We start from the raw sequence: 7147 nt of genomic DNA on the forward strand, positions 1-7147 counted from the left end.
GCTTTGGGCAGAGAAAACCTTGGGTATAAGGTAGAATTTCCGCGAGAGAATATGACTAGTCCGTACCCCGTCCATGGATGGAAGAGGGGTTGTTCTGGAATAGGATTCTTTTGTCAAGGTTACGTGTTTGACAAAGGTCATTCACCCTTGTCTATTTCGGTAGACATTGCCGAGGAAATGTTTTTGTTTGAAGAAGTTAACGAAACAATCTTTGGGTAACCAGAAAGAGGCAAGCCTCCCTTAATAACACAAATGTTTTGTCTTTGAGTAGTGTTCTTCTCTTGTCGCAAGTAGCTGCTCTCTTGTCTCAAGTAGCTGTTCTCTTGCGATCTTGCGAAAGATCTGTTAAAAGTTGGGCTGACAAGAAGACAAGTATCGCGTAAGACCCGTTAAAAATAACAAGAAGACAAGTATCGTTAACATTAGACTGGCAAGATGACAAGTAGCTGTGAACACCCAAAGAAAAACATAGGTGGGAAGGAGGAGGGGCAGCCTTGAAATTGTATTTTATACCTGGGGGCATGCAAACCTTTTGGAGTGCAAGCAAAGAGCGGTTATTTATCTGTTTTTGGATTAGTCGTTTCCGAACTTGCATAAAGAAAGGATATGGAGTAAAGCTTAGTGAAGATGAAACTCCTTAAAAAATAGAGATCTCACAGGGGACATTTCTTATCTTATGACTGGTATAATCGAGCAGTTTTAGCATAAAGTTCATGCTCGTTAAAAAATAAACGCAAGATCCGAGCAGTTTTAACGCAGTCTTCATGCTCGTTAAAAAATAAATAAAAGAAGTGAGCAATTTTTCCCCCAGAGTTTAAGCTCATTTTTAAATAAAAAATGAACCTATTCCGGTAAATAACCTCTGTGATTGTAAATTTATCAGCCATAAAAAGCCTTGGTCGTGTTTGCACCTGCCACCTCCACCGTCATTTGGCCGATCTTTCACCTCCATATGATTGTTTACCTATTTTAAGGAACAGCTGCGAAGAGTGATTTCACCTAGCCATCCTTGTGACACTGCCGTGATTGGAAAATTCCAACCTGTACCTGGAATCAGTTTCTATCCCTGTTTATCACTCGTTCCTCAAAAGACGAGTCTTCTTTAAGCTCTTTTCATCTGACTCGTAAAATATGAAAAGTTTGCCGAGTTTTGGCCTTCCAGCTCGTTAAAGTGACCGGAAGAGCTATCCCTCCTCTAGATTTTAATCTTTTTGGACCTGAGGGATTATTGCACAAAAAGGTCGAGCGCTTGTTTTATTCGGCTCGTTAAAGTTATCGAAAATTCATCCCTTCTGTATTGTTTTATACTTTTTCGGACTTAAGGGATTAGATGACGAAAAAGGAATTTTGGAGTTAACTTTCTGTACCTTTTCAGACTCTCTAAAAATGAAAAGGACTGAGTTTTCCTTGTCGTTAGACTCGTTAAAATGATTAAATAGCGACAAACTTGTCTTTAGACGAGAACGAGTTTCCCTATCGCTAGGCTCGTTAAAACGTAGTGATGGGCTTGCCCGAAGGGCAGGTTATAGAACAAGCATATTTTATCCTCCTCAAGCTTGACAAAAATAAAGAGGTACTGGTCAGAAATGACTGGGGAAAAATTGGGAGAACCTCAAAGCTTTAATGGTAGCAAGTCGCTCTTGAACATGACACTTTTCCTCTGTACCACATCGGGTTGGGTTGTTTCATTCACCGGTCTCATCACCATGGTCTCGCCAAACCATCCACATTTGGGGTAATGCTATCGATCCATCGCATCAGTGTCGTTATATGTTCAAGAGATGTTGTTCAGAAAGAGTCAACCGTGTCCCATCCACTGCCATACATTATCCTTCATCCATCCATGATCGCCACCCTGAATCATATGTCACAGATTGTTTTCACCTCCATTAAAATCATTAGCTCCGTTCCTTGTCACTGATGTGGGATTCATTAAGGCCCTCCTTTGACGGATCGCTTCTTGTCGACTTCAGCTCATTATCCAAGAAGTTGATCTAGGAACACCCCCCTCAGTACTTTGAAGCTTGCATGCTTTAATGGCAAGTTTCTCACTTCCGGCGACAGGTATACATCAATGACCTTCGACCAGAAGATTTTGCGTGGTGTTCGACGCCAAGTCCTTTATTCACACCACGTGAATTGTACTGCAGTACCTTGAGGGTCATTATCATTATCGGTGATTCCTCTCGCGCTTGTTAACGGTTTACATCATTGACCGGTAATCAAGCGATGTCTTTCCATGTTCGACTTCAGCGCAATTCTCACATGGATCGACTTGTACATAGAGTGAAGATCGAATGAGTTTGAAGACCCCGGATCTAGTTTCATCCATCCGGGCTGCGATATATATCCAGGAAATATAAAGACATTTACATGTACATCATTGCAGCAGATGATCATCCTACTCAAAGGATGATAATTTCAGCAGAGAATTATCAGTCTATCATCAGACGATCGTCTGTTCTATGTACCAAAATGAATTTATAAAGCTGAGCGTGGGAATGCCCGCCCCAGCTAGATCATGAAAGCAGAATGAAAAATAAAGTATTGTATTGTATTTTATTACAGGCCACCTCTCAGCGATTGAATGAACTTCGGATCCTCCTGATAAAGCATTTCACCTGATGAACGACCTCATACTTTAGGGGGCAACTGTTATAGACATTTTTGTGCCTTACAGCATGAAGCATGAAATGTCCATAATCTAAGGGATCCAAAGTCCCTAAACATGTTGTTTCTACCCCTAGAGGAACAAGGTCAGCAAACCACAGCACTGAATAGCAGTTCTCCACCTGAAAACACTCAAAAACAAGGCAATTCTGGATCATGTCAACTGCTCCACTGAGCATCTGCGCTGAATGTCAACTGCTCCACTGTCTACCTGCGCTGAATGTCAACTGCAAAGAAGGCTACCTGCGCTGGGCGAGTTTGGACAAGTGGCACAATCATTCCTCAAGGTGTCAATGCCCAGGAAGTTTCCAAAATGACACTTGGATCAAGGAATTCGACTGGTGATGAGTAAGAGGGTCTAGATCTCCAAGTGGAAGCAAGAACCTCCAAGTGGACTCAAGAACTGAAGAATAACTGAAGTGAGAGACGACACTAGTCAGCTTCATGCTGGCCTCAAGCTGACTCATCCTTTCTCCAAAACTCCTATATATAGAGCTCTCTCATGAGGTCTAAGGAGGCTGGAATCTTGTGAATGTAAGGAAGTGTTGTTGGTTTGAGTATAGAACTATTGGGTGATTTGCTTTGAAGGAGGTGAAGAGGAGATTTCTTTCTGCTGGGAGGTGATGCTGGATTGGGCCTCTTATGGTTGTATCACTTCCCGAACTTTACTTCTTCCATTAATAAAGCATTTGAGGTTCTTCTATATGCATGTGTCTCAATGATGTATTGTTATACTTGTATATTTGATTTATTCTAATCCTTGAATCAATTATGAATGTATGCTTCTTGTAGTTTCCCTCTCTTGCCATTTTGCAGGATCTTGGTGTAGCTGGGCCAGTGAAAGAGCAAGGAGCTGGGAGCAAGCAGCAAGGAGAGAAGATTGGATCAACCATTAGCAAAAGACATCGGTTAGTGGATCTCTTTCTCCCCTATTTTACTTTCATAAAGAAGAAATCTTAGATAGCTTTGCTTCGATTGTTGCTGAGGTACTATCACCCTTAGAGTGGGATAGGGTCATTCCGTATTGGATACTTTTCCCAACAACAACCAGGTCAGTAGATTTGATAATCACAAAACTTCTTTAATGGTCAATGTTTCTCATGTCATAATTTTGGACACAAAGCTACTCAATGTGTTGCTTACAAAACCATCATGACTAGAGAAGCACGAAATCAAAGGAATGTGATGGGGATCAAGAAAATTTCCTATAATAACTTTTCTCTTCTTGAAAATGAAATAGAATACTCAATCTGTAACAACTTTGGCCATAAAGAGTCTGAATGCAGGAGTAAATTTCGGCAAATATCTCAAAAGAAGCAAACTCCATTAAATCCCAAAATATGGAGAAAGAAAGAACCGCAAAAAAGGAGATGTGGTATAGCCTTGCATGCAGAAGGACAAGAAAACTAGTGGTACATCGACAGTGGATGCTCAAAACACATGATAGGAGACAAAGAAAAACTACACTCATATAATGCCTTAGAAAAGGAAAAGAGGTTCTCATTTGGAAATGACACTCCTACTATCATAAAAGGTAAAGGCTTTGTTTTCTTGAAATAAAAAGTTAAAGTTGGAAATGTTATGTATGTTGATGGCTTAAAGCATAACATGTTGAGTGTGAGTCAAATGTGTGATCAAGGAAATGAAGTAGTGTGTTGATCAAATGGATGTGTTGGTAGTGAGCTTGATACAGGAGAAACCGTGATCAAAGGTACAAGAACTCCAAACAACATATACATACTCAAGGGAGGACAAAATCAATGTTATCTAAGCAAAAATGATGAAAACTGGTTATGGCACAAAATACTGGGACATCTAAGCTTTTCTCAAATAAGAAAAGCATGCAGATTCCAGGCTGTTCATGATCTTCCAGATATCAAAATTCCTGAAAATACTATATGAAAATCATGTCAATTCAGTAAGAAAACCAAATCTCACTTCATTGAAATTGGAGGATCAGCTAGTAAGCCTCTTGAACTTGTTCATACTGATTTATGTGGACCATCAAGGAAAAAGTCACCTTGTGGAGAAGAATACTTTATATTGTTCATTGATAGTTTTCCAGAATGTGTTGGATAGGTATTCTAAAGCATAAATATGAAGCATTTGCAAAGTTCAAAGCCTTCAAAGCTTTGGTTGAAAACGAATCAGATCGAAAAATAAAATGCCTCAGATCTGATCGAGGAGGGGAGTTTACCTTGGATGAATTCTTTGACTTTTTTGAACAACATGGAATAAAAAGGCAGTTCTCCACCGCAAGGACTCCTCAGCAAAATGGAGTGGTAGAAAAAATGAACAGAATTGTTCAACAAATGGCTCGTGATATTCTAGATGAATATGGAACTCCTGCAACTTTCTCTGGTGAAGTTACATTCGTCGCCATCACTATTCTCAACCAAGAAAATGTTCGAGTAAACAAAACTCAAACTCCACATGAACTTTGGTATGGTAAGACTCCTACTATAAAATACTTCAAATTTTTCGGAAGCAAATGTTACATCAAAAGCATTGATGAAAAACTTGGTAAGTTTGAACCCAAAGCAGATGAAGGTATTCTTCTTGGCTACTCTTCCCAAAGTAAAGGATGTAAATGTTATAATAAAAGACTTGGGAAAATTATTGAAAGTATTGATGTTGTAATTGATGAAGCATACATAAATCCAAAAGAAATAAAAACTGAAGACTATGACAATGAAGAAGATGAGGATCATTTTCCTACATAAAATCACACTGATTCTAAAGATGAAACCAATGAATCACTAGAGGAAGAGATAACGATAGAAGAAAAGACTCTATCCAGGTATGTTCAGAAAAATCATCCAAAAACTAAAATTTTAGAGGAAAAAGGGGCAGGTGTGCAGACAAGAAGAACTATTGCTGAAGCCTCAAGCTATCTATCATTACTATCTTCCACTGAACCTCAAAATGTAAATGAAGCATGCAGAGATGAATGTTGGGTCAAGGCCATGAATGAAGAACTTGGGCAAATTGAAAAGAATAATACATGGGAATTAGTTCCTAGACCTCATGATAAGAATATCATAGGAGCCCAAAAACAAGCTGAATGAAAATGGAGAAGTTATCAGAAACAAGGCCAGACTCATTTGCAAAGGATATGCTCTGTTGGACACCTAATCCTCTAAGGGTTAGTGTGGAAGTGGAATAGACTAAGGAAGTCCAAGAGACCTTGGGATGTGGAACCCAATGGTCACACCATGTACTATAAATGTATATCATTTTTTAATAAATCTACTCTCATGTTTTATCTTTCATACTCTTTCTGCCATGTGTGTGTTTAACATGGTATCAGAGCAGGCGATCTCCTGCCCTACTCAAGTGTGAGCCACCTGTTTTTTGTGGCCTTTGTAAACTAATGCTCTCCTCTTGATTATACCTTTCTGAGCATTTCTGAGAATAGAGGTTGTTACCTCTATCAGCTTTGCCATTCCTCTGTTGTGAGCAGTCCTGGCCCTCTGCGACTTAAATTCTCTATTCTGAAATCCTATGCAGACTGGCTAGCCTAGCAGCTCTGACACTTCCACTAGCCTGAATGAATTATTCACTATTATTCACCTGCATACAAAATGCTGCTCTCTGCATACAAAACGCTCCTCTCTGTCTATTATTCACCTTCGATTCTCTATTATCTCTGCTATTATTCTATGCTACTCCTGTTGCTACTCCACCCGCAGGAGCCTTCGAGAAGGTCGCCATTGACTAATGTCACTGATACTCAGCATTACTATTAGCAATGACATCCTCCTCCTCTCAGTCAGCACCGTGTCGTGCTTGTTCTGGTATTTTGCATTGCATTATGTAATGTTGGTCAAAACGTTGGGTCAAGTCGAATTGTGCTAAGACTATGGTGCGAGTTGTATGTTAAAACTCTGGTGTTGTTTGTGAATTAAGACTAAAATTCATCTTGTTAATACGCTACCTCTGTTGTTCATTACACCCTCACGTGTAATACTGCTCGACAGTCACGATTAATGTTGTATTTAATACTCTCTGGTATCCACGGTTAATACTCTCCCACAGTTTACTTCACGCATAACTCATATACAACCACGTTGGAATATTCTCCCTGTAAGCTGCGACGATGTTAAAATCTCTGCTTCCATCAATATATGATACAAGTGTACAACAATTCTAGAAATTCTGCCGCAAATTCAAAAAAATATACTATTTTCCACGTTGAAATGTGAAGAAAATATATGCTGCACCCAGATTTTGCAACACAAAATCGAAGCCTTATACAGCCTTAATGAGTCTCTGTATTGATTACAAGAAGTCCGTCATTTCCAAATTCCATCCCGTAGAAAAATCACCGTCAAAGGACATGTCTTGGCTCACAAAATCTCTGTTCATATAATATTGCAGCTCGCTTACTTCACAGGCTCATGAAACAATTCGTGTGAATCTCCATAGTGCTCTTCTATCCATAGTGGTCTCCATCCCATGCATTTAATCTTTCGAG

The sequence above is a fragment of the Pinus tabuliformis genome, chromosome 5_1 (genome assembly GCF_031772625.1).
Source record: "Pinus tabuliformis cultivar Carrire ecotype Pingquan chromosome 5_1, CPIR1, whole genome shotgun sequence".
NCBI lineage: Eukaryota > Viridiplantae > Streptophyta > Pinopsida > Pinales > Pinaceae > Pinus > Pinus tabuliformis.